Source organism: Gymnoscopelus braueri (genome assembly GCF_963280865.1).
Source record: "Gymnoscopelus braueri genome assembly, chromosome: 11".
NCBI lineage: Eukaryota > Metazoa > Chordata > Actinopteri > Myctophiformes > Myctophidae > Gymnoscopelus > Gymnoscopelus braueri.
In genome coordinates, this window is record NC_137613.1 from 55,152,099 (window position 1) to 55,162,831 (window position 10,733).

The window sequence follows — 10,733 nt, forward strand, 5'->3', positions numbered from 1 at the left end:
GGGGGGGATTGAGCCACACTTCTCTACCGGGTCAAATTTGACCCGCTAACACCACAAGTGTCACTTTTTTTTTTAAGACCATCAGAATTAACTAAAATGGTGGTAATTAATTTTGTTGCGTTAAAATAGCTGTTTCTGCAGATACCATGAAGCCTTGTTCCAATAAAGAAATGTAAAGGGTACTTTGTGGAGGGGGTGACAGTGCAGCCGTCAATATTGAGGGAGAAGTTATGGGCGGGTGAGGGCATCTGGACCGATGATGAGAATTTCAGATTTGTTGCAATTGAGTTTGAGGACGTTTTTTTGCATCCAAGACTTTATGTCAGTCAAACAGGAGGTGAGGGTGGAGATGGTGGTAGCAGTGATGGTTTTGGAGGGGAGATAGAGCTGTGTGTCATCTGCGTAGCAATGGAAACTGAGGCCGTGGTGACGAAGGATTTGTCCGAGGGTGAGGATATAGAGAATAAACCGGAGGGGGCCAAGCACTGAGCCCTGGGGGACACCGTGGGTGACAGAGGTTGTGGTGGATTTGACATATTTACAATAATAGTCATAATAATCATAATATCAATCATAATAATTGTCCAAGTCCCCGAAAAAGGATAGGGAGAAGCATTAAGCTTGTCGGGTCTTACCCCTGGTAATATATAAAATAAAAAATATATTTTTCATTAATATACACGCCACGAACCACATCCATCTTCCAGACTGCGCTCTCTCTCTCTCTCTCTCTCCTCTCTCCTCTCTCCTCTATCTCTCTCTCTCTCTCTCTCTCTCTCTCTCTCTCTCTCTCTCTCTCTCTCTCTCCACACATACATACACACACATACATCACCCGAATCCGTGTGTACACATTCGTTATCCATCCACCATCCAACCGCATTGATTATATCATCCTATTTATAGATCCACATCCACACCAACAGCAGCCCAGGGATGCACATGGGATTCTATTCGGATACGTACTTGTACAAACATTTTCACCCCTCAGCCACCCCTCAGCAATTGGCTGGGGAGTGCCTTCCTAAAGGAAAAGATCCTTCGGATCTGGACACCCTCCGACTGTTTGGTGGATGCTGACGAGGTCCTTGGGGTGGAGCTGGTTAACGTCCTCCTCAAGGACCTGCACAGGTCCAATCGAATCAATTTGACAGTGCTCCAGAACAAAGAGGCTCCCCAGCCCAATGCTGAGGTGAGGGACTCCCTCACATACACCCCGCTGGCCCAGCAGGTCATGGATCACGTCCGGCACTTCCAGCAGAGCCTGACCGTGGCCGTCAGAGGTACGCATTTTGGGACTCGCCTGCCTTTGAGGTGGTTCACGGGCAGGGCATCGCACCGCACATCAGCATCAAGGAGGTGATGTCGCTCTCCACCAGGGTGATCGCTAACCTGGTGGACACAGGGTGCTTGTTTCGGGGAAGGGCAAGTTTTTACACTGAGAACGGACTCCCCTGGATGACAAAAATCCTGTCCCGCATCCCCACAAGGGTCCGCTTTCCAGGAGCTTTCCTATCAATGAAGGACAGAGCCCGGGATCGGGAAAGATTCCTCACCACCCTGACAGTCTTAAGTGCGACGGCGATAATGCAGGGCGGCGGTTTCATTCCTTATGACAAGGTGGCTCCACTCCTGCCCAGGTGCCTGATCCCTCAGCAAAAGTTGAGGGAGTACAGAACCACCACAAATGAGAGGCTTCGGGACCTGGGCAGGGGGAAGTACCTGGAGAAACTCATGGGCGACATTCCCCTGTCAGAGGAGGTTCCTAGGAAGAGGAAGGTGGAGGAGGAGGCGGAGGCGGATGAGCAGCTGCAGGACCACCTGCAGGAGGACCAGGAGAGACTGGAGCAGATGGTGAGGGAGTCTGAGGTGGACCATCAGGCACTGGACCCAGACCTCGTCCACACACCACTAAGGGACCGCGCCCTGTGCCTCCCAGCCGGGAGAAGAAAGAGGTGAAGCAAGGAGGAAGAGGAGTTGATCCCTCTGAAAAGGGACCCATGATGAGGCCTGGAGGGGCTACTTGAAAAAACTGCCTGGACACAAGAACTATATCACGTTCCAAGAAGACCTATTATCACAGGAGGGATCTGTTGCTCCAAAATAAAAACTCGGGAGTGAGTTTTTATTTATTTTTTTCCACTGGAGGCTGGTCGTTTTATTTATTTTGTTTTTTGTTTGTGTAGTCGCCTGAGGCAGGCAGTTTTTTTTTTGTATATAGTCGGCGGAGGCAGAAAAGAAAAATGACACACACACACACACACACACACACACACACACACACACACACACACACACACACACACACACACACACCCCACCAACCTCCCCCTTTTAATCATGCCCTTCAGGCTTAGGGACTTGGCGAGGGATATGGCTGATTTGGCCTGGCCGAGGGACTGGGCGAGGGCGGTTCCTTGGGAGCAGGTTCACATCAGGGAAAGGAACCCTAACCCTAGCCCTGTCGCTGGCCTTTTACTCAACTTGGTCCTCCATGAATTCAAGATTCTCCATATTATTGATTTTCTTTTCAATTCGCTGTTACTTGAAAAAGCTTTGTTTTCGACAAATAGTTCGGCGTAGCATTTGCACAATAATCGAATAACTCTTCTAAGGCCAAAAAACAAAAACATAATCTTCAGCGGCGCCTGCGGCTGCCTCTCCGACCTCCGCGGATGAGTCATACAATGAAATCTTCTTCTTCTTCTTTGATTTTATGGCGGGTCGCAACCGTTTGCTTTTAGGTGCATACCGCCACCTACTGTACCGGAGTATGTAGTCTGACTCCCTACACTTCTCTATTCCATTCATCCGTTATTCTAATTTATAGTGTGACTATCTTTTTAGTGATAGCACTGCACCCTGCCTAGACCCTGTGAAAAAAAAAAAAATCCACTACTGCTTTTTGTGTGTCCTTCACCCCGTCTCCTGTTGTTCGTAGTATACCTAATAGGCTCCACTGTCTCCCTGCCTCAGCTACGCTATTCATTAGTCTATTCCTCTCTTCCCTGTATTTCCTACATTGCATTAAAATATGTTCTGCGTTTTCTGTCTCATGGCACTCTGCGCATTCATCACTTGTACTTTTCCCTATTAGGAATAATGTTTTATTTAGTCCTGTATGATCGAACCTCAGTCTGGTCAGGACCGTCTCCTCCCTTCTGTTCCCTCTCACCACCCCCTGTGCACTGATGGTTTTCTGTATTTTAAGGTATGTCCTTCCACTGCTATCTATGTCCCATCTATCCTGCCATTTCTTCATTACTTCTTTCTTCAGTATTGCCTTCGCTTCCCCTTTACCAAACGGTACGTCTATGACCTCTGTCATTTCTGTTGCTTTTTTGGCAATTTTGTCTGCCTCCTCGTACCCTTCTATCCCTACATGCGCTGGTACCCAACAGAAGCACACCCCCACACCTATCCTATATAGCCTGTATATACTTTGGTGGATTTCCATGATCAAATCTTCCCTTGTGGATTTAAGGCTCTGGAGACTTAATAACACTGACACTGTACAATGAAATCCACTGTTTGAGGGGGGGTATATGTGTTCTGTGTGACAGTCACAATTGTGGTTGCGTGTTTTTTTTTTTGGGGGGGGGGGGCAATTGCGCGTTTTTTTGGGGGGGGGCAATTTTTTTTCAGATAGAGGGTAGCAAGCCCATCACGCTAATATATTATTTTCACTGTACGATGCCGGGAAGTGGGTTAAATTAAGGGTTTAAGTCATTACCCACAATCCCTTGGTCCAAATCCGCCATTTTGGGAAGAAAAAAACTACTTTTGAGCATATCTCTGCAACCGTACATCCGTTTTGAAAAAACGGATTTCAGGAAGACCTCCTCTGTCTGTCTGCCTGCATTTACGATGCCGCGTTAGCCATCGACGCAGAGAGTCATTGAGTAAATCAAGGCATCAGACTTGTAAGAATAGCAGATCTCCAAGCTGCAAGTTACTTTTGCTCAAGACTGTGGTTCCCCACTAATTTGATGACGCTGATTCCGATAATGTTGGTGCCATCATCGTCAGATACCCGGAAGTGCCTTCAAGGTAAATAGTTTGAGGCTTAACATAATCATTAATCATATACTTGGTGTGTGTGTGTATGTTTTAAAAGTCACCCTGACCCAAAAGATAGAGGCAACATTGCTAATATATATATATTTTTGGGACTCTTTAGTCTGGCCTCTGTGAGTCACATCACAGACTGTGATGTGACTCACAGAGGCACGCAAGCCCCCACCAGAGCACGTGAGCGGAGCGGAGCGGGTGGAAATGCCGCTCGGCGCACCAGGGGGCTGGTTTCACGCTCGCTATTCGCTCACGTTGACTCCCCCCGCGCTCCGCTCCCCGTCGCTCCGTCGCTCACGTTGATTTGCGCACCTCTCGCTCCATGCTCCGCTCAAACTGGGTCGCTCAACAGTAAAAAAAAGAAAAGAAAAAGAAAGTAGAAATTCTAATGAAATCTCGGTGCGCTGTGCACTGCTGGATGTCTGTGTCTCTGAGTCCGTGCGACCGGGCATGCTCAAACATTCGGTGCGTGGCCCCCGCGGGGGCGGCTTGGAGCGGCAGGCGGTCCTCGCTCCGAGTAGCGCTCCAACCTTTTTATAAACCAGCTCCGCGCTCACGTCAAAATCGCGTTGCTCCGCTCCTCGCTCCGCTCCGCTCACATGCTCTGGCCCCCATGCCACGTCAAGGCAGAGTCCATGTGGGGGGATTTTTTTTGTATTTTTGCGCTGCCCTGTAGGTGGCGCCGCCATTGCTGCGGTGTCAAACTCAGTCAGCTGCTGCTGTGGTTCTGTCCGTCTGTTCACGTTACTCTTTACCTGCTTGGCTGTTGGAGCAGCCATAAACTACACAGGTTCATCCCGATTTTCTGTACATCTTTGTAAAGTTAGTGTTAGTAAAAGTCAGTAAAAAGCAGGTAAAAGAGTAACGCGAGCAGTCAGTGACTGCAGCTGACTGACACCGCGCAGCAGCAGCTGATCGAGTCTGACACCGCAGCAATGGCGGCGGCACCTACAGGGCAGCGCTCCGTGGATTCGTGTATATTGGAGTTACCACGGCAATGCTGTATCTGAGACGAAGATCAACTGCCTCATACTGGTTGCCAGCTAGAGTTCTCAAAGTCTGCCCGAATAAGACCCTACCCGACCCGATGTTTTCGGACCAGGCCCAAAATCTATGGTAATTAGTCGGGCCGAGCCTTGAGTGACGTGAAGAAAAAAAATAGAAAGAAAAAATAAATCTATTACCGCTGAAAAATAATTTCAACTGCCCCTAACGGCCTAGCAGTAACGCAGACATACATGGCAGTGAATGTGCTGGATGCACTTTGTTCATTTAAAGCAGGGGTGTCAAACTCATTTTGGGGTCCGGGCCACATTGGTCAAATGGTGACTTGATGTGGGCCGAAACCAGTTGCGGACGCGCATGTGCGCTCACACGCATTCAGTTATACAGCATTGTTTTTCAGTCTGTTGTCTCAGTCACTGCTACTAACTACAGTATATCACCTTTAAAAACAAAATGCAATTTGTAAGGAGCATTCAATCCGGGAACGCATACTGTGTCATTTTATATATATATATATATATATATATATATATATATATATATATATATATATATATATATATATATATATATATATATATATATATATATATATATATATATAATATAATATAATATAATTTTGACATAACAGTTTTCTGAAACACTTATGTTGCTATAAAATGTGGTTCTCTAACTTTTTTATGTCAAAATTATATATTCGAAAGAGTGGGCAAAACCATACCTATATTAAATTGTTCATAGGGTCAATACGAGTAAATAAATGTATGATAACTTCTCCACAGGAGTAGCTTTTTCATGGTTATCACACATTTTGTTATTTTCCCCATATGTACATGACAGGTGAAAAAATGACAATTTTAAAAAGAGTTATCATAATGAAACTTCCTGAGTTGATTACTTACATGAAGACAATGATTTATCGTATTACAAGTTTTCTGAAATTGTATATTTAAATATGCAAATTAGGCATTACGAAAATATGCCCGAATTTGTATAACTTTCCAGAATCAACATTGGAACATTGGACAAAGCCAGACTGAACATTCTTATTTAATTTTGTTAAGATGTTGGAGTCAAAGGTTTTTAACGAGGGAATATTCAATATTTGGCTCAATTTTGGGGCTCTGGCTCATGGACTAAATGCCAAGTAATCAACTCAGGAAGTTTCATTATCGTAACTATTTTTTTCACCTATCATGTACGTATGGGGAAAATAACAAAATGTGTGATAACTATGAAAAAGCTACTCCTGTGGAAAGGTTATCATATATTTATTTACTCGTATTGACCCTATGAACAATTTAATATAGGTTTGGTTTTGCCCACTCGTTCGATAATCATTGCTCAATTTTGGGGCTCTGGCTCATGGACTATTTAGAAAGCTATCTGGGGTGCACAGGCCTCACGGGGCAGTCCAGGAGATAATGGCCCGAGACGCCACATTACAGGCAGAGGCCCCGCCGGAACCGGCGCTCGCGCTCGCTAGGGGACATATTCGTCCGTGGTCCCCGGCGGCGGGCGGCTCCGGTGGGACCCCCCTCACAGGAGAAGAGCAGGATGCCGAGGTCTCGCCCCGGCCGGGGACTGACGACGGGCCTCCCTCGTCCGATCCAGACGGCACGCCACCCCCGCAGACGGGGACCTCTCACGATGAGCTCCAGGACGGGGAGAGGGACGGTGATCAACAGAAGCGGCCCTCCGGCGATGGTCTCTCTCCCTCTCGCGGGGGAGAGGACGAGGGTTCCCCAGAGGCGACCCCTGGCGGCGAGCTCTCAGGGTGTCTAAGATGGCGTCGAGGCAGCCTTCCAGGCCAGGCGGACGGTGAACATCTCCACCCGGCTGGCTACTCGCGGGGGTTCCAGCCCCCGTACCGCGCTCTGCTGGGTCCATTATGGTATTATGATCCTGTCACGATGTGACACGGATGGAAAAACGGAACCCAAGAGCAGAGTCGGACAAGGAGGAATTAAGGTGGTAACTGAGACTTTACTTAATATAAAGAAACAAACAGTGGAAAACCCTCAAACACAAGGGAAATAAGGAATCAAGTCACGACACAGGGAGACCAGGAATCAAGTCATGACACAGGGAGACAAGGAATCAAGTCACAGGGAGTCAGACCAGACTACGTCGTGACAAGGACTATCATAATACACTGAGGCACTGGCAGGTAAGTCATTAAATAGAACTCAGAGTCATTAGCCCAAAGGGCCTACAGCCGGGCAAGCCGTGGGTTCGGGGTGGGGCCAAGGAGAGGTAGCACCCGAATTATGACAGAATGATGGCATAGATCGTTAAGGTCCATCTAATCGGGCCGCACACCAAATCCTGTGGCTTTACTGTCCAATTTACCATTTCCCTTAATCTTGAATCCAAGAAATTACGGCCATTCTCCAGCACGGGTGGTACCTTGTGTCGCTGCATATGCTGAATGAGTGTCTCGCGGGCCATTTCCCTGACCGTATGATCGTTGTTAAGCGACCATCCCGCTAGGTTATATAAAGGACAAGCGCAGCCACAGTTTTCACCTTTGATCAGCGAGCTTGGAATACCACACCAACCGGTCGTCTTTTGTCATCGAAGACAAAATTCTGAACTGAAACATCTCGTCTACATTATCAGTTGACTACTTAGTGCTTACACGACAACCAAGAGACTGTCTCTAGCTTCCACCTAAGTTCTAATCAATCACTTCCGCAGGCCTTGTCTCAACCACGCTTAAGGTTGCGCACAGTAACCTTTACTGGAACATAGAGTTTAGACTTCATCATTAGTTGCATTCTTACTGGACACACCAGTCTGAAGCCGTTTCTTACACTTTCGGTTTGCCAATAGAAATGACGGCATCTACACACAGAGTCATCAGTACTCTGGGTCAAGCCCTCTCCAAATCCCACAGTCCCATCCTCCGGTCTTTGAGGCGTGGACAGACCTCAGTCAGTTATGCCCAGAGCCTGGTGGGAGCCCCAGAAACCCGCCTCTCTGTCCTGGACAATGGCTTGAGGATTGCCTCAGAGGACACTGGACACGCCACCTGCACGGTGGGACTGTGGGTCGCGGCAGGCAGTCGCTACGAGAGTGAGAGGAACAATGGAGTAGGTTTCTTTCTGGAGCACATGGCTTTTAAGGGGACCAAGAACCACCCCCAGAACACCCTGGAGCAAGAGGTAGAGTCCATGGGGCTCACCTGAGTGCCTACACCTCCCGAGAGCACGCTGCGTATTACATGAAGACCCTGGCCAAAGACCTGCCCAGAGCTGTGGAGCTGCTGTCAGAGGTGGTGCAGAGCAACTCGCTGAGCGCGGCAGATGTCGAACAGCAGAGGGCCGTGGTCTTGCGGGAGCTAGAGGAGGTGGAGGGCAACCTGCAGGAGGTGTGCCTGGACCTGTTGCATGCCACAGCCTTCATGGGCACCCCTCTGGGACACAGTGTCCAGGGACCCTCCAGAAATTCCAGAGTCGTTGCACGTAAGGATCTTGTGGAGTATATCTGTAGGGTTTTATAGGGTCTCTTCGACCATATTATATATTTTTAATTGTGTTTAAAATCATTCACCCATGTACGGGGTTAAGCTGGTAACGGGCGACCTCTAGCGGAGAGAAAAGGGTCTTGTTTTTCCACGTGCCTGAGGTGACGTCATGGAAAGTTCCATTGTTTGTGTATTTTTAATTCGTTTATTTACCGAGTTTACCCCATTTGCATATGTTCGTTGTGGTTTAGAATCCTGGGGAAATGTGTACATTTGGGGGGACGATTTTATGGGAAGAATTACTTAATTTTGTGATGCGACAAACATCCGTATTTATTTGAAACTAGTGTGTTATTGCAGAAGAGTTCCACGAGTGGTCTTGCACATGCGCAGTAAAGTTGTTTACAGCTGAAGGAACATTTCATCGCAGCATGTGAGAGCGATTGCACGTAGAATGCGAGCTGGTAAGCAATTGTGCATGGAAAAGGGTCATTTTGTGTGTTAAACTGTTTTATTGTAATCATACATGTTGTTTACATATTTATGTCTGTTTTCATAGTATTAATAGTATTTTTCCATTTGTGTGTTTTCTGTTTACAGTTAAATAACCTACTACAACTTCTGCTACAACAGCACATCTACAAGTGTTACCGTTAGCACCTATTTTAAGGAGAACTAGTATGCGTAGTTTCACTGGGGCTGGCTGGGGTAGCAAATACTGTACCAAGTGGTAGTTAGTTTAGAACCATGTGTGTTTATGTGTGAATGTGTGTGTGTTAATAAATTACCAAAAAGGCAGTATCAGTGTTATTGTTGTTGTTGTTGTGGTCGAGTGATTTACACCAATTTTATCTATGTGCATCGTCCCTGGACCGAGGGGTATATTTGGAGTTATTAGGTTGAGCTCTAGATATCGGTACAATATCAACTGCCACTACAAGGCTCCTCGCATGGTGCTGGCTGCTGTCGGAAGTGTGAACCACGAGGAGCTGGTCAGCTCAGCCAAGACTCACTTCAGTGGATTGTCTTTCGAGTATCAGGATGACGCTGTCCCCGTGCAGTCCCCCTGCCGTTTTACGGGCAGCGAGATCTGTGTGCGTGACGATGCGTTACCCCTGGCACACATCGCCATCGCCGTGGAAGGAGCTAGCGCCACCAGCCCGGACATTGTGCCCCTCATGGTGGCAAACTCTATCATTGGCAGTTATGACGTTACATATCTCGGCGGAAAGCATATGAGCAGTCGTTTGGCTCACCAGGCAGCGAAGCACAACCTGTGTCACAGCTTCCAGACCTTTCACTTATCCTACAGTGACACCGGCCTGCTGGGTATTTACTTTGTGACCGATGGACTGCACATCGACGACATGATGCACTGGTCACAGAATGCATGGATGAACCTTTGCACCACGGTGACAGAGAGTGATGTTACCAGAGGCAAAAGTGCTCTTAAAGCCAGCCTGGTGGGACAGCTTAACGGAACAACGCCGATTTGTGACGATATCGGCAGGCACATCTTAAACTATGGCCGGCGTATTCCTCTGGCAGAGTGGGATGCACGCATTGACGCTGTGACACCCAAGATGGTGCGTGACATCTGCTCTAAATACATCTATGATAAGTGTCCAGCTGTGGCTGCTATCGGCCCCATCGAGCAGCTACCCGATTACAACAGAATGCGCAGTGGCATGTATTGGCTGAGGTTCTAAGTTCCCACTTTGTGGAATGCACGCATTGACGCTGTGACACCCAAGACTAGGGCTGCACGATTATGGCCAAAATGATTATCTTGCTTATTTCGATCAATATTGAGATCATGATTATTTATCACGATTATTCAGCGAGTTCAGTGGTTTAGTAATTTAAAGTTAAACATTTTAGACTGCTATTTGCATGTCAATAAGTTATCTAACCAGCTTCAGAATATGACATAACTTTAATTTGCGTAGGTTCATAGTTAATCAATCATGAAAATCTGGACCTTTGGGCATAAGTGATTAAGTTTAGCAGTCTAGTACTGTTAACTTTTACCTTAATCTAATTAGATAAGTGGTTATAGAACTCCTGGGGGGAGGGGGTCCAAATGGACCCTGACAGGTCTGTTATGGGACAACCAAAGCCCTGATTATTACTTTGTCACTAAACACTGCCTTGTCCCAGGCAGAACACGCACAGGGTGTGGGTG

General features: G+C 47.3%; 1 pseudogene across 1 annotated transcript; it reads left to right on the top strand.

The window, feature by feature from the left end:
* The first annotated feature begins 7,916 nt into the window (after positions 1–7,916).
* LOC308096111 (cytochrome b-c1 complex subunit 1, mitochondrial-like) lies at positions 7,917–10,257 on the top strand (annotated as a pseudogene). The gene is made up of 2 exons: positions 7,917–8,562; positions 9,459–10,257. The product of its transcript is annotated as a cytochrome b-c1 complex subunit 1, mitochondrial-like (transcript).
* The last annotated feature ends 476 nt before the right edge of the window (positions 10,258–10,733 follow it).